This window comes from Diadema antillarum, unplaced genomic scaffold (assembly GCF_040938485.1).
Source record: "Diadema antillarum isolate AM-2024a unplaced genomic scaffold, OU_Dant_1.0 seq00002339_RagTag, whole genome shotgun sequence".
Taxonomy (NCBI): domain Eukaryota; kingdom Metazoa; phylum Echinodermata; class Echinoidea; order Diadematoida; family Diadematidae; genus Diadema; species Diadema antillarum.
This window is the reverse complement of record NW_027272954.1, coordinates 50,735-65,151: the sequence shown is the minus strand read 5'-3', so window position 1 is coordinate 65,151 and position 14,417 is coordinate 50,735. Positions and strand designations below refer to the sequence as shown.

The following is a 14,417-nucleotide window of genomic DNA, read 5'->3' as shown; positions in this document are numbered from 1 at the left end:
TCACAACGTGTTGAGAACATAGTCACATCGCGTTTAGGTGCTTTCCGCCATTGTTGGGACACGGTTTACGGCGGTTTGAGAACCGCCATGAACCGCCATCTAAACCGGCAATGTTGTGGTCGCCCCTTATTTGTTTGGATGAAAAGTTATGGCGGTGTTAACACGGTATTATCGCGGATCTTGCGGTGCAAACACGGAGGAGCCGTTCTTTACAAGGTGAACGGCGTTAGTGAACATGGTCCATTTCAAACCGCCAAGTCCACCACGAAAACTTAAACATGTTCAATTTTTCTGGCGGTTCTCCGCGGTTCTCGGGGCTTATGGTGGATGAGTGACGGATGACCAGGGTTTGTGTACGGTGTGAACATGGTCTTTGGCAGAGCACGGCGAATTGCCATACCGCCATGAACCGCCATCTAAACCGGCGATGTGTGATCGCCCCTTAAGGGTGGAATGAATGACAGGAAGAGACTACCTTCATGGTGGACAGAGAGAAAAGTGAGAGGGAAGAGGAAGATGGTGGGTCAAAACCAGGGCACGTGAGGCATGAGATATAAGCTTCTCAAAATAAAGAAGTGTAGCATTGAGTTGTGATAAACGATAGACAATTGTGGTTAAAAGAAAAATTATTGCAAAAAGTATTACTCATTCTGAAGTGTAAAATTTCTTTAGAATGTCTTTAGTTCAGTGGTAAAGGTATTCAAACTTATAATTCTTTTAAAATACTAATCAAGAGAAATCCGAACAGTAAAGGAAGATACCGATTTAGCGAAAATAGTTTTGGTTAAAAGCAATGACATTTACTGGATTACCGGAAAGGATATGCAGGGACAGTTTCGTTTTGGATGAACATAGAGTCGAAATACAGAAGGGAGATATTAAGCTTGTACATAAATCGTCCTAAATACAAAAGATACAAATCGTATATCTTTGAGATGTTGTTTTCATAAGATCAGTATGGCATCTCCGTGATTCCTGACAAATAATTGTGTTGTAATTTTCTGTTGTAATAATATTCTTAGTATCAAAAGTAAGAGTTATGGGGGGGGGGCAATGACCCAGGAGGTAGTTATCCAGGGGATAATTGACCTGGGGCACTGTCCTGGGGGTAATTTTCCTCTTGATAGTTATAGGGGAGGGGGAGTTGTAGGCCTACTTATCCGGGGTAATCATCCATGGGAAGTTATCGGAGGAGGTATATCGGGTGGTAGTTATCTGGGCGACTAGTTATCGAGGGAGGGGGTAGTTAACCTGGGGATAGTTATCCGGATTGTAATTGTCGGGGGTAGTTATGGGGGGTAGTTATCCGGGGGGTAGTTACCCTGGGTAGTTCTCCGGGGAGTAGTTATCCAGGGGGTAGTTCTCCGGGGGTAGTTATCCAGGGGGTAGTTCTCCAGGGGGCATCCCACGAGACCGACACCCACGAGTCATACGGTCCACGAGACCGACATCAATGATAGGTCCATGAGTCATACAGCCCACGAGTTATACGGCTCAGGAGTCATACAGCCCATGAGTTCGACACTACGCTCAAAAGGCTCATGAGACCGACACTAAGCAAAGAAAGCCCACGAGACCGACAGTAGGCAAAAAAGGCTCACGAGACCGACACTAAGCTAAAAAGGCTCACGAGACCGACACTAAGCAAAGAAAGCCCACGAGACCGACAGTAGGCAAAGAAGGCCCACGAGACCGACAGGATGAACAGCGCCATCTACATGTCAATCACCTGTACAGGGTATTCCATGAACGGAAAAAATAAAATACTGGCGGGTGTAATTTCGTCACGCTATCAATTGAAAGATGGTGACCCTCTACATAATTATGAACGACATCAAATATGTGTTTCTACATACTTCGGAGGGGGGGGGGGCAAGTGTGTCAGGGAGAGACATTGTTATCAAGTAGAAAAATAGAATTGTATTCTTCATGCCCCCGCCTCCCCCCCCCCCCCAAAAAAAAGAAGAATTAGTATTCTTCATCCCCCCCCCAAAAAAAAAAGAGACAAAAAAACACAAATGAATTAAAAAGAGGACAAGAACGATGTATGGATTAATTTTAGAGCTTTGATAATGCCATCGTGCTATTCTTTAATAGGCTTTCCCAGATTTTAGCTAGAAGATGGACAGGATATAATTTTTACCTCTTCTCTTTCCCGATTCACTAGTTACTTATTCTAGTGTAGAAATTCTACCCTCCCGCTTGGACGTTTTGCAGTAAGATCTATTTGTAATTTTCTCTGTAACTATAATGTAATTCTACTGATTAAAACGTTTTATATCGCAAGGATTCACCTCAATTTGTGGCTTGTGTTATTCTCCTCCAAACAGTACATTTTTTTTTTCGGGAAATACAATAGCTGTTTTCATGGATGTGTCTGGTTTTTTTCCGAATCCCTAACGCTACCTTAATGGACGATTACTTTATTTTTTTATTTTTAATCAATACTAAATCAACACCCTCACAGGTTTACTGTGGAAAGATCTGTTACACACTTTTACCGTATTTTGTTCATTTTCTTTTTTCACAAACACACACCCATGCAAACACAATTAAAGATCCTGATCATTTCCGGGGGGGGGGGGGGGGGGGCAACTGATGGGTAACACCCTGCCGGAGATGGCAACTCTTCTTTTCCATATCTCATATCTTCCTATGCTATTTTCAGGACACCCTATACAATGTATTGGTCTTTAGGTGGCGCTGTTCATCCTGCAGTCGGTCTAGTGGGCCTTCTTTGCTTAGTGTCGGTCTCGTGAACCTTTATTGCGTAATGTTGGTCTCGTGAGCCTTGTATGCGTAGTGTCGGTCTCGTGGACCTTTTAAGTGTAGTGTCGGTCTCGTGGGCTTTGTTTGCTTACTGTCGGTCTCATGAGCCTTTTGTGCGTAGTGTCGGTCTCGTGAGCCGTATAACTCCTGGGCTTGTTTTACTTGATGTTGAACTCGTGGGCTTCATTTACTCAGTGTCGAACTCGTGGGCTGTATAACTGGTGGGCTGTATGACTTGTGAGCTGTATGACTCGTGGGATGTATGACTTGTGAGCTGTATAACTTGTGGGCTGTATGACTCGTGGGTGTCGGTCTCGTGACGTGCATCCGTAGTACAGGGGGTAGTTATCCGGGTGCACGTCACGAGACGCTACGCATACAAGGCTCACGAGACCGACATTACGCAAAAGAGGTTCACGAAACCGACACTAAGCAAAGAAGGCCCACGAGACCGACAGGATGAACAGCGCCACCTATAGACCAATAAATTGTATAGGGTGTCCTGATAATAGCATAGGAAGATGTGAAAAGAAGAGTTGCCATCTCCGGCAGGGTGTTGCCCCATCAGTTGCCCCCCCCCCCCCCAAATGATCAGGATCTTTAATTGTGTTTGCATGGGTGTGTGTTTGTGAAAAAAAATGAACAAAGTACAGTAAAACAGTTGGGTTCTTGTACAGGGACATCTCTCTGTAGTTCTCAATCCATCAGATCACCATTTAAGTTTCGAATCTATGTCAGCCGTGGTCTCTAACAACACTACTAGTCTTGAGATTGTAGTTATGTACAGACCACCAGGATATCGTTCTTTTTCATCTTTTATTGATGAGTTCTCGGATTTGTTAGATGAAAAGTTGTATAAGTTATCTTCTCTCGAAATCACAGGAGATCTTAATGTACACTTAGATAAGCTCTCATCCCAGTACACGCTGAAGTCAACGACCTCGTCGATGGCCATGGACTCCGCCAGTTGGTGACTACACCTACACATGATCATGGCCATATTCTCGACGTCATCTTGATACGGCAATCTGACAGACTGCTATTTTCTAACACACGAGTTATTCCCGGCATCTCCGACCATTCCGCCGTAACCTGCTTGTTTCGTTTTAACAAGCCATAGAGGAATGATGCTACGTTCTCATCTCGCAACATAAAATGCATCAACAGGACTGATTTCGCCAACGACGTGTCTGACAGTAACATTTTGTCCTTGTCAACAGCCGACGTTGATGATGCTGTGAACCGCTACAATTCAGAACGTAGCAGGTTACTGGACATTCACGCACCAGCCAAGACTCGGAAAGTGAAGTCTCATCAGTACAGTCCCTGGTATGACTCTGGTATCTCTGAAGCAAAGAAAAAGCGGCGGCGACTTGAGAGGAGATGGCGCAACAATGGAAAGCTGCAGACAGACAGAAAGTTGTTCTGTGATCAGAGAGACCGAGTAAACTACCTTGTGTCCAGAGCCAAACGCATCTATCACACCAGACTCATCGAAAACTGCGGAGATGATCATAAGAAGCTTTTCAACGTCGCAATCGACTTTTGAACCGCAAACAGTCATCTCCATTGCCTAAACATGTCGATGGCTGTGCCATGGCTGAAACTTTTAGTCAGTTTTTTCATTCGAAAGTTGAAAAAATCCGAGATAATTTCAATTGTAATGTTGTACTACCTAAATCTGAACTTAAAGAACAAGTTCACCTTCGTACATACATGTGGATTGAGAGAATGTAGCAATATTAGTAGAACACATCATTGAAAGTTTGAGGAAAATCGGACAATCCGTTCAAAAGTTATGAATTTTTGAAATTTTTGTGCAGTAACCGCTGGATGAGAAGACTACTGCAGTGTGTGAATAACCTAGATGTCACATGCGTACAACAATATAAGGAAAATATAAAGAGAATTTCACAAAATTTCATCTTATGAAAAAAGATCACATTCCCCCGACTCGTTACCGACAAATAATGTTATGGGTAATATTATTCCCCCTGCCTTTAGAAACAGCCAAGTCAAGTGCTCTTTTATTATGTGAAAAAAAGTGAAAATATGTTGAATTTTCTTTATATTTTCTTTATACTGATGTACGCATATGACTCACAAGCTGTAGTAGTCTCCTCATCCAGCGGTTCCAACACAAAAATTTTAAAAATTCATAACTTTTGCATCGATTGTCCAATTTTCCTCAAACTTTCACTGATGTGTTCTACTAACATTGTTGCATTCTCTCAATCCTTATGTTTATGAAGGTGAACTTGTCCTTTAAAAGACTGCGCACCCACGTTTGCCCCGATTATTTCTCAAATTGTCAACCTCAGTATCGAGCAAGCTACCGTACCCTTATCTTTAAAGAAAGGTCTGATCCGTCCTTTGATGAAAAAACCTTCATTGGATAAGGAATCACTGACAAGTTATCGTCCTGTATGCAATCTTTCATTTTTGTTCAAGATTTTAGAGAGAGTTGTGTTTTCGAGACTCTCAGACTATATGCTGGAACATGATCTATTCGATCCTTTATATACAGTCGGCTTATCGCCCTCACAATAGTGTGGAGACCCTTTTGATAAATGTTTCTAGTTATATTTTAAGGGAAATGGATTCCGGATCCGTCACAGCAATGTTTTGTTGGATCTATCTTCGGCCTTCGACACTGTAGATCACAGAATTCTTGTCAATACACTTGCAAGTTTGGGTATCCAGGGACAAGCTCTCGAATGGTTTAAATCATACCTATCACACCATTCACAGTCTGTTCTTTTGAATGGTGTCACATCGTCTTCAAAGCCATTAGGCTGTGGTGTACCTCAAGGCTCTGTTGGCGGGCCCACCCTTTTTTCTATCTATTTGATCGGTCTGCGGAAAATATTTCAAAGGCATTCTGTTCTGTATCATCTATGCAGACGACATACAAGTTTTTGTATCTTTTCCACCACATCAAATCCAAGCATCTCATGCACTGCGCTGTCTAGAAAATTGCATCATTGATATTGGTGCTTGGATGAGGTCTAACTCATTGTTCCTAAACCACAGCAAGTGTGAATTTATCCTTTTTGGTTCTAAATCTCACTTGAATAAGTTGGATATTAATTGTATTTCGATTGTAGGTAATGATATTCCTCTGTCAAAGTCATGTCGTAATCTGGGTGTTATGTTTGATTCTCACATGGCTATGTCTGATCAAATCACCAACATTTCTAAATCAGTCCGTTATCAATTGCGCAATATTGGTTTTATTCGCAAGTATTTGACTCGCTCTGCCACGGAAAAACTTGTTCATGCACTTATTTCTTCCCGCCTTGATTTCGGTAATGGTTTGTTTTTCAATCTACCAAACTCGCAAATTGCCCAATTACAAAAGCTACAAAATGCCGCTGCACGTATTGTTTCTTTGTCAAGTAAACGCAGTCATATCACACCTATCCTGAAGAGTCTTCATTGGTTGCCTGTACAGGAGCGTATTCGGTTTAAGGTACTTCTTTTGGTTTATCACGTTATTGAGGGAACAGCTCCTGATTACAATGTTTGTTTGTTTCGTCAATACCAACCTTCACGAACTCTTCGATCCTCAACTTCAGGTCTCTTACATATTCCGTTTTCTAGGAAATCTTGGGGGGAACGAGCTTTCGCTCACGCTGGACCAACACTGTGGAATTCACTTCCTCGTGAGCTGAAAGACTCAAGCTCTATAACATCTTTCAGGAGTAATTTAAAATCCTATGTGTTTAGCAGTGCATTTTGAAGACCATTGTCTTTTGAAGGCAGACTTTCATGTCTTTTTTTTCTGCTTCTTCATCTTCCTCTATTACGGTGATGTACTTGTATCTTCAGTCTGTTTGCTTTGATGTACAATTGTAAAGCGCCTTGAGCATTTAATCAAAGTGGAGAACGGCGCTATAGAAATTGTATGTATTATTATTATTATTATTAAAAGTGTGTAACAGATCTTTCTACAATAAACCTGCGAGGGTGTTGATTTAGTATCAATTAAAAATAAAAAATAACGTAATCGTCTATTAAGGTAGCGTTAGGGATTCGGAAAAAAACAGATGCATCCATGAAAACAGCTATTGTATTTCACGATAAAAATGTACTGTTCGGAGGAGAATAACACAAGGTACAAAATTGAGGTGAATCCCTGCGACGTAAAACGTTTTAATCAGTAGATTACATCATAGTTATACGACAGAGAAAATTACAAATAGATCTTACTGCAAAACGTCAAAGCAGGAGGGTAGAATATATAAAATAGAATAAGTAGCTAGTGAATCGGGAAAGAAGAGAGGTAAAATTTATATCTTGTCCATTTTCTAGCTAAAAACTGGGAAAGCCTATTAAAAATAGCACGATGGCATTATCAATGCTCCAAAATTAATTCATACATCGTTATTGTCCTCTGATAAATTCATTTGTGTTTTTGTCTCTTTTTTTGGGGGGATGAAGAATACTAATTTTTCTATTTCTTATTTTTTTTAACTTTTTTTTTTTGGGGGGGGGGAACGGGGGCATGAAGAATACAATTCAATTTTTCTACTTGATAACAATGTCGCTCCCCGACACACTTGCCCCCCCCCTCCCCAGAAGTATGTAGAAATACATATTTGATGACGTTCATAATTACGTAGATGGTCACCATCTTTCATTTATTGATAGCGTTACGAAATTACACCCGCCAGTATGTTATTTTTCCGTTCATGGAACACCCTGTACAGGTGATTGACATGTAGATGGCGCTGTTTATCCTGTCGGTCTCGTGGGCCTTCTTTGCCTACTGTTGGTCTCGTGGGCTTCCTTTGCTTAGTGTCGGTCTCGTGAGCCTTTTCAGCTTATTGTCGGTCTGGTGGGCCTTTTTTGCCTACTGTCGGTCTCGTGGGCTTTCTTTTCTTAGTGTCGGTCTCATGAGCCTTTATTGTTTAGTGTCGGTCTCGTGGGCTATGTTTGCTTAGTGTCGGTCTCATGAGCCTTTTGTGCGTAGTGTCGAACTCATGGGCTGTATGACTCCTGAGCCGTATAACTCGGGGGCTGTATGACTCATGGACCTATTATTGATGTCGGTCTCGTGGACCGTATGACTCGTGGGTGTCGGTCTCGTGGGATGCCCCCAGTTATCCAAGGGTGTATAGTTGTCCAAAGGGGAATTGCCCTGGGGGTGATTGCCCTAGGAAGGGAGTTGTCGGGGGGGGGGGGGGGTAATTGTCCTAAGGGGTAATTGCCATAGAGGGTAATTGCTCTAGGAGGGTAGTTGTCCGGGGGGTAGCTGCCCTAATAGAGGGGAATATTGTCCTGGGGGTATTATCCGGGTGTGGTAGTTGTCTGGAGGGCACTTTTCCAGGGGGTAATGTTCCTAGACCCCATCTTCCATGTATTGGAACTTTGAGTTTGCAGATTGATATGATGAACAAATGATACTACGGCAAAACTTGTGTGAAAATGAAACAGAATAAAAGAATGGTCTTTGGAAAATATACATCACGTGTATTTTCAATTACAATGTATTTCTATTTTATGCATTGTTTGACGTATATGTCACATAAAAATGAAGGAAATAATAAAACTTTTTCTTCACATTTTGGTCCTTCAGCAAATTACAGGCAAGAAACCCCCATTTCATCCATCTATAGCCTATATTGGAACAGAAATGCAAAATCTGACAGAAATGGCCGTCAGTTTACGGTTGTCATGGCAACCAACAATATCAGACATAGCTAAATTATTATATATCAAAATGTTTGCAATAAAATTTCAGGAAAAGTCACCAAATTTAGTTGAAATTGGGTAGAGGGTGTAGGAGTGGCAAATGAAAATATGGTAGGGGCACAGTGTGCATGCCCCCCCCCCCCCCCGACTTCATTCTGATCTTGCGTTTTTTGAAGAAGGAAAAGCGAACCCAGCAGACATTATGGATTACCCCACTCTAGAATTCCTTGGTTGGAATATCGGGAAATTGTATTAGAATAACTATATGATGTATGCAGTATTTGGGTGGGAAAAACGTTTCAGCTTGTTTAGAATTCCTGCGTTCGTGACAAAATTTGCCAGGATAAGTCGCTATCAATGTGAAGTCCTAAAATCTTAGTAAGCCTATACTGTCTATCCAGATTAAATCAACTTCATTAATCTTTACATGATCAGGAATAGCTTGCAAAGGATTGCTGAAGAGCAAATGTATGTTATGGTTTATGTTTAACGATAACTTGTCGCCATTTCCAGTGGCGTATTTAGGGAAAACGGCGCCCGGGGCAAGCGCGAAAATTGCGCCCCTATCAATTTCTGAAAAAGTGTTCAACCCCAACCCCATCCCTGTAGGGTCTTTAAAAAACTCAACATGATATGCTTTTTCAAGCACTTAAAAGGAGTTTTTTGAGGGTGATTCAAATATAATAAATTTTGATACATTTTGGCGAGCGAGTGCAGCGAGCGAGCCGAAAATTTTTCGATTCAGCTTACAAAAAAATGGAATTCTTGTCATTTTTTGGTTATCAAATCTTACAGTTCTAATCAAAATATAGTGACGGCCTTACAGATAACAATTTATACCAACAAACTGAGGACTTGAAAAAATACTCTTAATTACTACGAGCAAGTGAGCTGAAATTTGTATATTTCCGCGTCATCATCACGTTTTGTTCTTATCTTGTTTGATTTGTTCCCCCCCCCTAACCCCGTATACGTTCGAAACCGTCGGCGTCTTCTTTTGATCCATTCGGCGATCGCTTCAGAACGAAAGAAATTGCAGCCGCTGCTCTGTGTAATATTTTGCCTGCTAAATATAAAATGACATGTGTGAACACAATAGATATTGTCATTTTGTCCGCGTCATCATCACGTTTTGTTCTTATCTTCTTTTTCTTTGATATAAATTTTGGCGAGCGAGCGCAGCGAGCGAGCCGAAAATTTTTGTATTTCAGCCTACAAAACATGGAATTCTTGTCATTTTTTGGTTATTCAATCTTACAATTCTAATGAAGATATAGTGACGGCCTTATAGATAACGGTTTATACTAGAGGACTTAAAAAATACTCTGAGTTAGTTCGCGCGAGTGAGCCGAAATTTGTATATTTCTGCGTCATCATCACGTTTTGTTCTTAACTTTTTTTGGACAAATTTTGGCGAGCGAGCGCAGCGAGCGAGCCGAAAAATTTTGTATTTCACCTTAAAAACATGGAATTCTTTTCATTTCTTCAAATCAAGATATAGTGACGGCCTTATAGATAATGATTTATACCAACAAACTGGGGACGAAAAAAATACTCTAAATTAGTACGAGCGAATGAGCCGAAATTTGTATATTTCCGCGTCATCATTACGTTTTGTTCTTATCTTGTTTGATTTGGTTTTTTTTTGGCGCCCCCCCCCCGCTTCAGAACGAAAGAAATTGTAGTCGCTGCTCCGTTTAACATTTTTCCTGCCTAATATAAAATTACATGTGTGAACACAGCAGACATTGTCATTTTGTCGGTGTCATCATCACGTTTTGTTCTGATCATTTATATATATATATATATATATATATATATATATATATATATATTGTATATAAATTTTGGCGAGCGAGCTCAGCGAGCGAGCCGAAAATGTTTGTATTTCAGCTTACAAAACGTGGAATTCTTGTGTGGACACAATAAACATTGTCATTTTGTCCCCCCCCCCCCCCCCCCCCCGGTCCGGGCGAGTTTTTTTTCTTCTTCTTTTTCTTCTTCTTCTTCTTTGTTCTTCTTTTTTTTCTTCTTTTTTCCCCCGTTTTTTCGTTTGTGGCGCCCCCGGGGAGTGGCGCCCAGGGCACGTGCCCCCCTTAGATACGCCACCGTATACACCTATTGGGAGAATCATGCATTATGGCGGAGGCATCAGTCGCCATAGCGACATTTCTAGTTTCTCTAATAGAATGTGTTTGAAGGTCATCCATGCAACTGTTGAGCAGGGAGGTGGAACCACCTGTGTTGAGTTAAAAAACAAGTTCATGTGGGTTTCACTATAGGTTATCATACTCTTCAGGTAGGCTAACCTAGCTGGAAAAATTGGGTCTTTGAGGGCGTCTGGCGGCTGAGCCCAACACGTAAAACGTTCGGGAACAATCATTGATTCATCCTTTTAGTGTAAAGAACAAGTTCAAATGGGTTTCAGGTTACTTTTATAGCTAGGCTAGCCTATAGCTGGTAAAATTTGGTCTTTGAGAGCGTCTGGGGCTACGCCCCACCACTTAAAGCGTCTGGCAACGGTCAATGCATTTATTCCGTAAGTGTTATAGAGCATGTTCCAGTGGGGTTTCATGGGGTTACTTTAATTTTCAGCTAGGCTAGCCTAGCTGGTAAGAGTTGGGTCTTTGGGGGCGTCTGGCGGCTACCCCCACCACTTAAATTGTCTGGCAACAATAATTCAATTATCCTTTGAATGTATCAAAAGAATAAGTTCCAGTGGGTTTCAGGTTATTTTTCCAGCTAGGCTAGTCTAGCTGGAAAAAGTTGGGACTTTAAAGGCGTCTGGCAGCTACCCCACCACTTAAAACGTCTGGCAATGGTCGTGCATTTATCCTGTAAGTGTAACGCCAGTGGGTTTCATTAGGTTACTTTTTCAGCTAGGCTAGCCTAGCTGGAAAAAGTTGGGTCTTTGAGGACGTCTGGCGGCTACCCTCACCACTTAAAACGTCTGGCAATGGTCATTCATTTATCCTGTAAGTGTAACGAACAAGTTCCAGTGGTTTTCATGGGGTTACTTTTTCAGCTAGGCTAGCCTAGCTGGAGTTGGATCTTTAAGGGCGTCTGGCGGCTACCCCCCCCCCCCCCACCACCACTACAAACGTCTGGCAATGGTCATTCATTTATCCTGTAAGTGTAACGATCAAGTTCCATCAGTTGTTTTCATGGGGTTACTTTTCCAGCTAGGCTAGCCTAATTAATTTTGGGAGGTCCTTTTTGTGGCCCTCCTGGCCACACCCACCACCGATGACCAGCCAGACGTGCATTTCCTTACTCAGGGGCATGCATTGTACTAAATTGCTATACATAAAAATTGGTAACCTTTTCAGCTATACTATAGGCTGACCCCCGCTGGCTCCCAGACTACGTTGTTGCCATTCTTCGGTATGCAAAAAAAAAAAAAAGTCGCGTAAGGTACGTAGTCGGGAATAATATTAATCCTACGGGGCCGATAAGCTCAAAAAGTGATGGGCAAGACTTCCATATGTACCCCCCGCTATGCATCATGATTCATTATAAGTATTTAAGTAATGTCATCAATCGCTAACATGAATAAGTTTAGGTGGCTTTGGGATTAAGATTAGATAGAGTTTACTCAGTTTAGGATTAGGGTTAGAGTTAGGATTAGAGTTAGGGTTAGGGTTAGAGTTAGGGTATAGTCATTGATCTCGGTGTCCTAGGGAAATGCGGACTTTAGAGGAAGCTCATACAACAATGTACAATGTAGGTGTATAATAGTGGGGGTACATATGGAAGTCTTTCCAAGTGATGTATCAAACTAACAGTTTTGCGTGAAATATTCGAGTTTTTAATGCAACGCCAAAACAGCAATAACAAGTAAGCTCAAAAATCACATTGTTCTGGTGGTGATAATCTCGCGCTCTCCCTCACGCGATTTTTGTCTCGCGAGACTCTTGTCAACACTCACGAGAAAAAAAACAACAACAACAATATATGTGTGGTTGCATTGAATGCAGCCATATCAGTACAGTCGGCGTATACTACGTGTGTGCAGTGGGGATCATGGAGTGAACTGAGACTCTTCTAGCCCTATCTCATTGAGTTTCCGGTCTAGCAGAAAGTGTGTTCGCGACATCGTTTGTTCATTTTTATTCTGCAGTTTAAACTGTCTCTTGGTCAGCTGTCATGGTATTCAGATTTTTTATTAGATCGTGCCGAAGATGACTTCAACCAGGTAAAAAGGCGAGTGCTTCCGTTTTTAATATGAACTGTGTTGCGTTATCGTAGTAGTGGGCCTATACTGTACACAGCCATGGCCAGTGTCGGTGTACAGAAGTTGCACGACGTCTGGTAGGTGGATGGGGCTGCCTCAGTAAAAACATTATTATGTGGTATGTTGAAAATCTTCCTAAGTTTCTTCCTAAGTAAACTTAGTTAGTTAGGAAGAAACTTAGGAAGGGGGTGGGAATATGTAAATTTAACACGTTATTTACTGGACCGACAAGTAGAATCAGAGATACTAAAGTGGGAGTAGTGTCCACTTCACAGCGTAAAATACTTACTGACTACGCCAGGCTGACGATGGACTGGATTCAGGTAGATTTATACAGGTGTATGCCTTGTAGTTGTTTCCTTTCCCAATCCGTGAGTCCATCAGCGTCGAGTCAAGGTCGTGGGGGTCAATTGTCACCTGATATAGAGTTTGATGTGTCAGTCAGGTGACCCCCTAACTGTCAGGTTAAAGTCACAGTCCGGGTCTGGTTAAGGTTGTGAGGTACAGTAGATAGGAGGGGAAGTTAAAACCAACCATCCCCCCAAACCAAATCCCACTACAATACTTTCTAGCGCGTTAGAGATACTTTTAATTCCGCGAAAAACTTCTCATTTATATAGATGTGTAGTGGACAAGAAATGACATTTGCTGGGTCAGTTTTAGAAGCGAAAAACTGACCCAGCAAATTTCATTACTAACATGTTATAAAGGAGAAGTTTTTCGCGGAATTGAGTTCTACTTGTCAGTCAAGTTATTTATGACTGATGAGCTTGTAAAGTCTAACAGTTAGGCCTCTGGACTGTTTAGAATTCAGACAACCTACGGACCGTACAGTATGGTAAGGGTACCACCTATCGGCAGGGTACCTTGACATCGGCACCCTGCGTATCATGGCTGTTTGCATGTAACGTTAGAACGAAAAGGTATGCGCAGGATTAAGTGTCATTAGCTATGAAAACAAAACGAAGAAACGAAAATCAAACTCACTAACAAACTAACAAACCAAACTAAAGTAACGTTTCAATTACACATCTGCTCAGTAACGACGCATGGCTGTGAAATTCACGTGTAGAGTCAGTATTACCTATGGAGGGAGGGGGTGCCGATCGCTAGGTACTCTTTTAAGCTGCGCGAAGAAAACGGATTGCATGCACTAAAATTGCGCTATTTTGAAATGGAGATTCATAATCAACGAGACGGTCAAGACATTCAAAAGTGCAGTATTTATGGCATATTTGAGGTAAAAATTAGGCAAATTTGTTTTATATTTTTGGAATAAACAAGCTACAGATCCTTAGGGTGACGATAGGTCAGTTCGGGAAACCCACTCACAAGGGGGGCCCCTCCTTATAAGTAACCCGTCCCCCTTATAAGTAACCCCGTCCCCCTTATAAGTAACCCCCGGGGCACCCCTTATAAGGAGTCTCCATGCTTTTTTGCAATGCAACGCGAAAATGAAAGGACTGCGGCAATTCGCTTGATTATGTCCATAAAGCTTCACAAGTTTCCTAGTTACTCACGAAATTTGAGCAAAATCGGTTTGAGGCATCATATCTAAAATCATGGATTTAAATGCGATGTCAAACGACCCATGCGAACGCTGAAATGCGAGCGATTACTGGCGTGAGTGTCGCCAGGCGCGGCGGCGCGGCAATGCTTGAGTGCAGACGTGGCGACTGAGTACGTAGATTTTAGATATGATGCCTCAAACCGATTT

The 14,417-nt window shown here is 41.8% G+C and overlaps 1 pseudogene; it reads left to right on the top strand.

Moving 5' to 3' along the window:
• Positions 1–12,473: 12,473 nt before the first annotated feature.
• Positions 12,474–14,417, top strand: part of LOC139714607 (serine/threonine-protein kinase 4-like) — a 47,954-nt pseudogene continuing 46,010 nt past the window's right edge.